The sequence below is a fragment of the Urocitellus parryii genome, chromosome 2 (assembly GCF_045843805.1).
Source record: "Urocitellus parryii isolate mUroPar1 chromosome 2, mUroPar1.hap1, whole genome shotgun sequence".
NCBI lineage: Eukaryota > Metazoa > Chordata > Mammalia > Rodentia > Sciuridae > Urocitellus > Urocitellus parryii.
The window spans coordinates 134,811,907-134,824,138 of NC_135532.1; positions in this window are offsets into that span (position 1 = coordinate 134,811,907).

Sequence of the window (12,232 nt, forward strand, 5' to 3'; positions counted from 1 at the left end):
GGTATAATTATCAAATATTTGTTTTACCCTTTGCTGTATATAACACAGTACATCTTCCTGGACTATTTAGATAGCTAGAACACTTTGTCTTTTCTTTTAATGGTCTTGTATTACTCTAATTTTTGTAGTTCCTATAATAGATAGCACTTTTCCCCATTTCCTATTTCCCTTTTGGTTAGTAGTCCTGTATCTGTTTTTAGTAGCCATTCTCTCATGTAGTTAGAACCTATGATTTTATCAATGTTGAAAATTTTGACAATTCCTTTCATTGGTTAAAAACCTTCTTTTTAATTTGTTATTGATTGACTGATTGATTGATAAATATCAGGGATTGAACCCAGGGTGTGCTTAATCACTGAGCCACATCCTCATTCCTTTATTTTTTAAAAATATTTTTTAGTTGTAGATGGCACAGTATCTTTATTTATTTTTATGTGGTGCTGAGGATCGACCCCAATGCCTCACATGTATACCACTAAGCTACAGCCCCAGCCCTCCTCAATCCTTTTTTTAAAACTTCATTCATTTAAGAATTTTGAGACAGGATTTTCTAAGTTGCTTGGGGCCTTGTTATGTTGCTGAGGCTAGTTTTGAACTTGTGATCCTCCTGTCTCAGCCTCCCAGGTAGCTGAGATTATAGGCATGCACCATGGTGCCATGTTTGTAATTTATTTTCTATTAGATTAGTTTTGTGTGATATCCCAGGATGAATTAATTCTAGATAATCATGATGCTTTTAAAAAATATATATTTACCTATGTTTGTTTATATATTTCACAGTTTTTTCTTATAATGAAAATTTCCATATCATGAAGTAAAAATAAAACTCAATCTTGAACCCAGGATGTGTGGGAACAATTTGGTACCAGGTGACTAGACCTCATTATGTGAATCCTTTCCCAACTTTGTACAGTGATCTCATGCTCATAATAATACTGGCAATGTGAAGTTAACCTTGGTAGAAGTGTTAAGAAATTAGGGCTTCCCCCATCCCTCAGAGAGGTGGTGGTTAAACATGTCTTTCAGCACATTATTTTAATTGTTTTTTTTTTCCCTTCAGTATGCAGGGAAAAAAAGAAATGAGAATTGTATATTAAGGTCTAGTAATCTTCAACTGTTTTTTTAAAAGAGAGAGAATTTTTTAATATTTATTTGTGGTTCTTGGCGGACACAACATTTTTGTTTGTATGTGGTGCAGAGGATCGAACCCGGGCTGCACGCATGCCAGGCAGGCGCCCTACCTCTTGAGCCACATCCCCAGCCCCTTCAACTGGTTTTGCTCATGTATTCACTAAAAGAATTTTGAAAAATCACATACCTTCTTACATATTTTATACTTTATATCTAAACTTTTCATCAGAAGTTTTATTGTTGGTAAAGTTTATAATTCCTAAGTATTGTCAATATTGTTACTAGTTTTATACAATGGAATCTAAATATTAGAGTAAATTGACTCTACCATCACCCATATAAAAATACCTGATCAAGTTCCTTAACAACTGGGAATTTTTAGCACTTCTTTTATTCTAAACTTATGTTAGGCACCTGAAGCTTCTGTATTGAAAATCTCACTATTCTCTCTCGGACTCTCCTTTGGTAACTACCTACCAAGATTTTTTTTTTTAATTTCTTAACTTTTTAAAACCATGTTAGGAGGAGAAAAGTTGGTATACAATCTGATTTCACTAAGTAATTCCAATGCCCCTGCAGGATTTTTCAATCATGATTCAGTATATCCTGAGTAGTTGGTTGGCTCTCTGTTCTTAGTCCATGCCCTTAGCTGCCTCTTATGTATACCAATGTTTGTTACAGGGTACCCAGCTAGGAAAGGGAGAATGGATTCTTTAGCACTGTTGCAGAGGAGAAATTTAAGAGAGGTCCAACCCTACCAGATGTGGTAGTGCACACCTATAATCTCAGTGATTCCTGAGGCTGAGGCAGGAGAATTGCAAGTTTGAGGTCAGCCTCAGCAACTTAGTAAGGCCCTAATTACCTTAATGAGACCCTGTTTCAAAATACAAAGTGCTGAGGATGTTGCTCAGTGATTAACTACCTCTGGGTTCAACCGCCAATTCCGCCCCCACCCCCGCAAAAAAAAAAAAAAAAAAAAAAAAAGATGTCTAACTCTCAAAGGTTGTCAAAGGTTGTGTGGTCCCAGGGATTCTATAAGCATGTATAAAGAACTAGTCATCAGTTACCTATAATGTAAATAGGCATGCTCCATCCAGAGTTTCTATAAAAGACTGACCAGTGTGTAGGAGGGGTAATGAATGATCTTACACCTGCACCTACAGGGAGCCTTACAGAATGGGCTTCTGCTGTTCCCGAACCACCGTGGCCTTGATAATGAGGGCCAGCTGGCTAGGCTAAGCCAATATGGGCCAAGGCCCCAAGGCTCCTCTCAAGATAGGACTCTCACAAGGGCCTGGAGAGAGCCAACCTGGCCCACATGTGGAGTACTTAAGGAATTTTTTTTGCCTTTAGCTTTTCTAATGCCAGGGCCAGATCTTGGAATCTACATGTTCTGAATTTTGCATATGGGCCTTCAGTATAGGAAAGACAATTACTGGGCCTGGACATTACTTGCCGTTAATGGGAGAGGAGACTAAAATCATGGCATATACAGGAGAGAACATTAACTATTGATATGATGTTTCCTGGGTTCAAATTCTGACCCTGAGCTATTAAAATATGCAAACAGACACATACCACATCCAGCCCACAGTCTGAACTCCCTGAGTGATGAACACCTGCAAAAGCGTATTTCGCAAGCTTCTTGTGTTTCCCTCTCTCTTCCCTGGGGTAAGAATCACCGACAGAGAACTCTTGCTGTATGGATTGCTTGATTCATTAAAAGACATTTATATTATTATAACTCTTGAATAAATGTATCAGTCAGAGTCATGAAACTATTAGTTTAACAAAGAAAGTTGTTCATTATAGTATGCAATCATTCAAGTTTATGCATTGGTTCTTGTAATGTCAGACACTGTTTTTCAGCCTAAGCATTAGAATCACTACTCTCATAGAGCTTACAATCTAGTAGCAATGTGGTGATTGGGTGAATATAGTTGAAAATAGACAATATAAAATCAAACAATTATTTGAAAGATATGATAATATTTACTGAAGTATTGTTTGCAGAAGGGAACATAGAAAAAGACTATAGTGTCTTGACTTTAGAATATTAGAAATTGTCTATAAAATGATTTGGTTTTGTTGCTGCACATCACTTTTGGAAATAACCATTATTGTGTATGCATAATCAGAATTAGAAGTCAATTCCAAGTTTTTGATATTGAAGGATTGGAATGTCATATTGGTATTTAGCTACAACAATGAAGTCACAGAATGTCTAATGATGATAGTCTCTGAAACTAACAGTGGTTAAATCAAGCAGAATATTTAATAAAGACTATAGAGAAAAAGAGCAAGAGTTAAAGAGATCCTGCATTTCTTTAATTTCATTACAGATCACAGACACTTTCCTTTAGCTTAGTTTATGAATGTGTATCAAATTTAGGATTACCACTACAGGAGCAGTAGTTCATGATATAATTTTGTTCTATTTTTAAGAGATCCACTCATGTTGATATTAATAAGATTAACTTTTTAGGATTAACTTCTTTTTAAATATTCGTGCATTTATTTACCAAAATTATTGATGATATATTGGTATGAATTGGCCAAAATAAGTAATACAAGATGTCTGCATTCAGTGAGATTATAAATTGCCAATGGTATGCAATCTGTATTCAAACTTCTTTGTTGCAAGTAAGATAATGTTTATGTGGCTCAAAATGGGGGCACAAATAAAATGTGGTAAGAATTTTCAGATGGGGGAGCTTATTTCCAGTTGGAAAGACCAAAGAAAGGATCATGGAGGGGAAGAGACTGAGAAAGACCTTAAGGAGGATTGTTTTATCAGAGATACCAGTGGAGAGGTTCAGATAGAGTGAGATTAATATGTGGTTATGAAGTGCAAATCTGTTAAGAAGGAAGTATCTACTAGCCACCATGCCTGCAGTTATAAGTGGAAGTGATACATGGAAGAATATAAAAAACTGGGGGAAGTTTAGGTGATACTATGGTAGATGAGACCCTCCATATAATGTTTTTTTCCTTATGAGATGAAGACAGGATTTTTAAAGCTGTTACCTATTATGTGGTTTTCTTTTTTTTTAATGTAAGGTTTTTGAAGATACCTGTGCCTCAAAAATAATTCTTTCTTTCTGATTTTTAAAAAATTTTTATTGTTGGTTGTTCAAAACATTACATACTTCTTGACATATCATATTTCACACTTTGATTCAAGTGGGTTATGAACTCAGGCAGCAGAATACAACAGACACTAGTATGGCAATATGTAAATCAGTGGATGTGTAACCAATGTGATTCTGCAATCTGTATACGGGGTAAAAATGGGAGTTCAAAAATAGTTCTTATATCTGCAAAAGTGTTGTCTGCACGTTCCATGTTGAATATACTTCTTAGTTTTAAAGTTATGATTATTTTAACAATTATACTTAAAAATTACATTTCTCAAACAGCATTATAAAAGCTCTGGGCAACGAGTTGTGACTGGATGCCAAGGTAGAACCACTTTCTGGGCCATCTGGAAAGAAATGAAAGGAAAGGACACCATCTCTCTCACCGTGTCAGTCTCACAGATCCTGGGATATAAAGCAAGGGGACCCTGGGCCATTCTTGGGTTGTGCAGAAAGCAGCTCCAGCTCTGGTGTCAGGTTCATAGAAGGTGGGAAGAGGGCTGGGATATCTGGGCATTACTGGATACCATATTAAGGAAAGTTTAAATGAAAAGTAGAACACAGCCTCTTGGTGTCTTATAATTTTGACATTGATATATATAATAAACAATTGAAATACAATGTGGTCTTCAACATAGCGGGGGTCAGATTTTTACCAAATTTACTGTGAGACTAAGGAGTGTGGGCTTGGTTTTAACAGATAAAAGGTCTGAGGAATTAGTAGTTTTTGTTCATGTTGTAGTTTGAATCACAAGAATGACTTACTCAGTGGTATATCAAGAAAATTTATTTGATATTTCTGTGAAAAATATTTTTGGAAGAGAAGAAACTTTAGGGCCTATGCCTATGTAATTGGTAATATTGTCTCCTTACAAAAAGCCTATTTTTTTCCCTATAGAAAGATACTTTTCTAATGTACTCTAGAACTTTTAAAGACAATTTTTATAAAAGCCTGGGTCAATTTAAACATATTTGCAATGACTTTATAAGCTAAATAGGTATAATTTTCAATATCAGCCTAAGATAATTTCAACCTTATATGTCTGGAATATATAATTTATGCATATTCTAAAGGGAATTACAGTTTAGGATGGATTCATAATGATACTGCCATCAAATTTTATGGATCAATGGAGATTATTAGACTTTCTGGAACCATGCTGTTCTTATAAAGGCCTTAGGTATAAAATGAATATGTTATTTCCTTTTGCTAATGACAAGGGCCCAGACAGTGGATGACAGGCAATGCAAGCTTTCAGATTATATTATTCAATGTGGAAAGAAATATTAGAATATTTCCTCATTCCTAAATGTGTTTGTTTTTAAAGCAAAAGTTAGAATGTGGTATTTCAACAGCCCTCATGAATAAGTTCATCTATCATCATTCAGCTGAAACCACACACCAAATAAAATACTAAAGTAGTTCCAAGGAGATTTATAATCAGAGTCACTGGGCAGTTTAAAAAGAAAAATATTGGGTAGAACCATTCAAAATACTGATTCTATAGTTCTCAGGTGGACTTGAATACTACAATTTTTGAAATAAATCCAGTTTAGAAATCACTACTAAATGAGGTCATGGAGGAGTATGAGCTAGAAATAGAAACACAACAGAAACAAGAGCATTTTCTTTCATTTTAAAGCCCATTTTGGTTGAAGGAGCACATGAAAACATTGATACTTTCAAAGCTAGCAAATATTGAATAATAATATAAGTACAAAAGAATATACAGTATTCTTTTTTGTTTCTATCTTTCAAAAATTAGATAAAATATATATAACAAAACATTATAACATAACCGTTTCTACAGTCTAGTGACGCTTTTATATTACTGTGCATCCCTCACCACCATCCATCTGAGAACTTTTTCTGTTTTCCAAGCTAAAACTATGTACCCCATTGAACAACACCCCCACATTCCTTCCAATCTTGTGGCACTCTCAGTTTTATCTTACGTATTATGAGTTTGATTATTCTATGTTCTTACGTTGGACATATTTCCCTTTATATAATGTCTTCCCTTTATGTAATGTCTTCTTTATCTATATTGTAACACAGGTAAGAATTCCATTACTCAGTAAGTCTGAATAATACTCTGTCATATTTATCCAAATAATATTTTGTCATATTTGTTTGTCTATTTGTCGACGAACACTCGGTTTGTTCAGTTAACTTTTAGTTACTGTGAATGATGCTGCTATGAACATCAGGATACAAATATCTGAGTCCCTGACTTCAATTCTTTGGGAATAAACTCTTAATGGAATTGTTTTATCATGAGATCATTAATTCTACTTTTAGTTGATTTGAGCAACTGTTATATTGTTTTTCACAGTAGCTGCATAATGTACAAGGTAAACCTTTCAAATAGCACACTAACTTTTTGGCAGAAATTTTCTTTTGTTTATTTTTGATTTTTCCTCATAAATCCTTGGTATGGTGTTGACTACAAGTATGTAAATACCTCACACAGGCCGCAAGGTAACAAGCAATTATTATTTACTTACTTTTATCCAGATGCAGGTGGTTGTAAACCCAAAAAATCAAGTATGAGTCTAAAACAAATAGAAGTGAAATGTATCCATTTTTGTTAAATCAGAATATTTCTATCACCAACTCATTTATGGAATCATTTTGAGTTAATGTTGACTCCTTCTCCTAATAATTTTTAAACAATTACCTGAATATTTTGAATTGTTGTTTCTGTCTGTATTTTGTAGGCAATACCCAATAATTTTGAACAGTGTTGTAATGTCTGAATGCTTACAGAAATCTGTAAAATATTTTAGATTATAATGACAATGACAAACCAAAGAGTTAATGATAATGATGGCTGCATAGAACCCAGCATCATTTTCCTTCTTCTCTTGGCTGTCAAAAGCTCAGATACAATTAGTATTCAACTTCAGTAACTACTTCCTAATGTCAACAATGTTACTGTGTGTATCACTATTATTATGCGGAATCAGGAATCACATATTTGTGTTTGTATGTGTGTGTGTGTGTGGGGGGGAACAGCATGTAAAAAATGAATCAAGTCTATGAAGGGACTACTACATAAATGTAAACTGTAATGTGTGTAGATATTTATGAATCTATTTTTTTTCCTTGTTTACCAAGTCTGGGTAGTTGCAGGTTGTATAAGTATAAAAGGAGAAACAATATCTTAGGACCAACCTCATGTGTCAGGCTTTGGATTTGGATTTGAGAGTTTGTACTCATAGAGAATATATAGTCTTGAAAATATTACTAGTTAATATTTTGTGTAAACCATTGCATACTCATAAAAATGGATGTTTATGACATTTAAATATTAAGTCCTTGACTTAAACATTATTCTTTCTTAATAAATGTTATGCAAAATTTATCTAACATCAAATACAGTAAATAAATAAAACGTTTGGATTTAGTTTACAAAATGAAATTGAAATTAAATACTTCATAAATGGCTCTCTTTGCAATCAAATTGCTCCTTCCTATTTGTGATTAAACAAAAGAATTAAAGAATTTATACAATATACCATAATGATAATGAAACAAATATCAATCATTGAATTTAGTCATCTTCGTAGGTTTTAGCATAATTCACAGAATTTTATATTGCTTTCAAGATGGATATATAATATAATATATATTAAAATATATATTAAAATCACCTACTCTGTGTAAGAATATTTGTCCATTATCAGTTTGGGGGAATTTATTCATTTCCTTCTACTAATTTGGGATTTTTCATTTGTTTTTGCTTTTCTAGGTTCTTGGGATTCACCTTTAGGTTGTTTTTTAATCCTTCAACTTATTAAAAATTATTTTTAGTTATATACAAGACCATGATACACCCTGACATAATCACATAAGCATGGAACACCACCAGCTTCAATTTGGTCTCCAGCACTTCTCCTCCTTCCTCCTCCACTCTACTGATCCCTCTTAAATCCATTTACATTTTATTTTATTTATTTTTTGCACTTAGTGTTCTGTGGATACACTCAATTCCAGGACAAACTGTGCCACATCCATGCATACACATATGAAAATTTGGTCAGATTTATTCCACTGTTCTTCCCTTTTCTCATCCATTCTTCCTCCTCTTTAATCCCCTTTGTCTACTCTACTTTGATATTTCCTCTATTTTGATGAAATTTCCCTTTCCTTTTTTTTTAACATTTATTTTTTCTTTACTTATTTTAATCCTCACCCTTATTTTGAATTAGTGTCCTCATATTAGGGAAAATATTCTATCTATCTTTGACATTTTTTTGGGGGGGCTGGCTTATTTCACTTAGCACAATAGACCTCAGTTCCATCCATTTACCAGCAAACGCCATAACTTCATTCTTTATGGCTGAGTAATACTCCATTCTATGTGTATGTGTGTGTATGTGTGTGTGTGTGTGTATATACATTTTCTTTATCCATTCATCTGTTGAAGGGCACATAGTCTGGCTCCATAGCTTGGTTATTGTGAATTTTGCTGCTATAATATTGTTGTGACTATGTCACTGTAGTGTGCTAATTTTTTATCTCAAGGAGTGGGATGGCTGTGTTATATGATGGTTACATTCCTAGTGTTTTGAGTAATCTCCATACTGCTTTCCATGGTGTTTGCACTAATTTTCAGTCCCATCAACAATGTATGAGGGTACCTTTGTCCCCACATCCTCACCAACATTTTTTTTATTCCTTATAATATGTCATTCTGATTGGAATGAGATGAAATCTCATTGTAGTTTTGATTTTCATTTTCCTAATTACTAGAGATATTGAACATTTTTTCATATATTTGCTGACAATTTGTATGTTTTTTGAGAAATATCTGTTTACTTATTTTTCACATTTATTTATTGATTTATTTATTTGTGCAGTGTTAAGTTTACTGAGTTCTGTATATATCCTGGATATTAATGCTCTATCTGAGGAGCAGGTGACAAAGATTTTCTCCCATTCTGTAGGCTCTCTCTTCGTATTCTTGATTGTTTCCTTTGCTGTACAGAATCTTTGATGCCATCCCACCTATTGATTTTTTATTTTATTTCTTGCACTTTAGGAATCTTGTTAAGGAAGTCAATTTCTGTGCCAATATGATGGAAAGTGAGGCCTACATTTTCTTCTAGCAAAGTGTGGCATTTCTTATCTAATTCCTAGGGTTTTCATCTGCTTTGAGATGAGTTTTGAACAGGGTGAGAGATAGGGGTTAAATTTCGTTCTTCTACATTTGGAATGCAAGTTTTCTGAGCACCATTTATTTAAAAAGTCTATCTTTTCTCCAACTATGTTTTTAGCACTTTTATCTAGTATCAGATAACTGTATTTATATGAGTTTGTCTTTATGTCTTCCATTGGTCTCCATACCTATTTTGATGTTTAGTACCATGCTGCTTTTTGTTACTAGAGATCTGTAATATAATTTGAGGTCTGCTATTGTGATGCCTCCTGCTTCCCTCTTCTTGTTAAGAATACATTTAACTATTCTGGGTCTCTTAGTTTTCCAAATGAATTTCAGAACTTCTTTTTTCTAGTTCTGTAAAGAATGTCATTGGAATTTTGATGGGGATTACTTTGAATCTGTATAGCTCTTTTGTAATATGGCTCCTTAGGGTCCTATTCCTTGTGTGAATCTACTTTCCAAATATTAGAAAAGGTTTTTTTTTTTTTTCTTCTTCATACAGATAACCCTAAAGAGGAAAAAAAACTCATTAAAACAAATGGCTTAGTATAGTACTATCTTTTTCCCATGAAATTAGGATAACACTTGATTGACCATCTGTAATTAATACTTAATCACAACCTGTATCTTCTAAATTTGTATATTTTCTGACCATACTTTTTAAAATTGTTTTATGTCATAGTGGGCTTTTGTACATTGCTCTTATCCAAACTACATTTTCTCTTTGAAATATGAAGATATGAAATGTAAATTAAAAGTTGAAATTCTGTATATTTAATTCTTGCATGGTTGTATCTGTAGAGATTGTGTGTGTGTGTGTGTGTGTGTGTGTATGTGTGTATGTGTATGCATAGGAAGAGACTGGTTTACATCATTTAATGACTTCCACTAGATCCACTGATGAAAACCAGCTATAACATAAGTAATTTTCTTTTTGTCTTTATGTTGAAGAAATCCGAACCTGATTTGATAAATTCTTAGTAAGTAGATTGATGTACTTATAGTTTTCTTTGGCTCCATTTTAAAAATTATATTTTATATAAATGCACCTTTATGTTAAACACCCTTCTATTACATGTTTATACAAACCATACATGTATGAAATCTTTGCTCTTCATATCTTTTGATTACTTAAATTATTCATGCAATAATTTTAAGAGTATCTTTATTGTGGGCACCATAACATTTATTATTGAAAATATGCTAGAAAGACAGGGGAAAAAATGATAGAAAGGAATACACTATCCTCACACATATACATGTACACACATACACACACACACAGTTGAGTGGAGTATATTCTAGTCCCTTTTTTTCTCAAGTGTCATGCATGAGCTGAAAGTGAATCCTAGAGTTCTCATTTCTTGGGCCTCTTTTGGTCATCAATAGTACATTGTTTTACACTGAATATTAAGACCTTTGCATTTCTCTCTGGCAAGACTTTGCTTATATCTGTCTTATGTACAACAAAGCTATTCTTGCACATTTTCTGAGAATTAGAAAGATACTTTGTAAAAGCACATAGATGAAGGAAAAATATATAAAATTACTGTAATAAAGCGATTTCAATAGAAGCTTCAAGTCAGTAATAAGACAATAATAATAGCTACGATACAAATCTTTTTAAAACTGTTTTTATACATCGTGTATATGAACTGAACTTTCTTATGGTGGTGGTATGTGGTCCAGGGAGGTTTGGTTGATTTAAACATTAATCCAAAAGTTGCTTTCAGTCCTAAGCACCTATTTGTGTGTATCCCTGTCTCTGATATTGCTATGAGGGACTCTGAATATTTATAATATATGTTTTTTTTAAATAAAATTCTCCCAGATGCTCCATGAAAAAGGTAATCAAATAAGTATGCAACATACTATATATGCATTTCCTTTCTTAGATTCACAGCTTATATAAATATATTAAGACCTTTCAGAAAATCTACCAATATTTTAAGAAGTTGTTGAATTTAACCCAATTTTTCACCTACGGTATTTGACGATTGACTCTTAATAGATGTGTTAACATGTCTTGGAACTAGTGTTCAGGAGAAGTCATTGATAAAAATCAATCTTGAGGGTATGCGTTTTCTGACGGTAAACTTTTTTTTTTTTTTGCTTCTTTTTAGTGTTATTGTAGCAGCAAATGTGTAACAAATGGTTGTAACTGCTGGCTGTTTTTGAAAAATTAGTTTATAATATAGGATGATGAGTAGGGAGAATATCAGTTATTTGTAAAAACAATTAACAATGGAAAAATAAGGATGCAAAATATGGAAGACCTAAACAGAAATGTCTTAGCAAAATTGATTGATCATTTGTGATTCCCTGCAAAAGTAAAATAAAATACTTCATTATGTTTAGTTTAATTATTTTCTTCCCACTGCAGTTGGCCTTCTTTCCTTTTTCATCTCTACCACAAGAACTGATCAGGTTCTTTAATAAAATCTTTTATATACCTTTACCTTCTTCAGAAACAAAAACAGAAAAAGAACAACAAAAAAAGCTACTTTTTGTAACTTTTGCTCATATGTCTTTTTTTTCCTTTTAGCATTTTATCACTTTGAATGCTATTATTTAGAACATAATTTAAGGACTATTGTTCATGAAATTTGATGATATGTTCTAGTGGTATCATTGAACCAAAATTTTCTGCTCCATTGATATCAGTGCCTGTAATTAAGTTTCTTAGTAACTGACACAACAATTGTTGTCTAATGCCTACCTTTATTTTCATCTAAGCTATTAGATGTTTCATCTCAGCCCTTCAGAATGTTAACAATTAAGGGAAATAGCATTGTC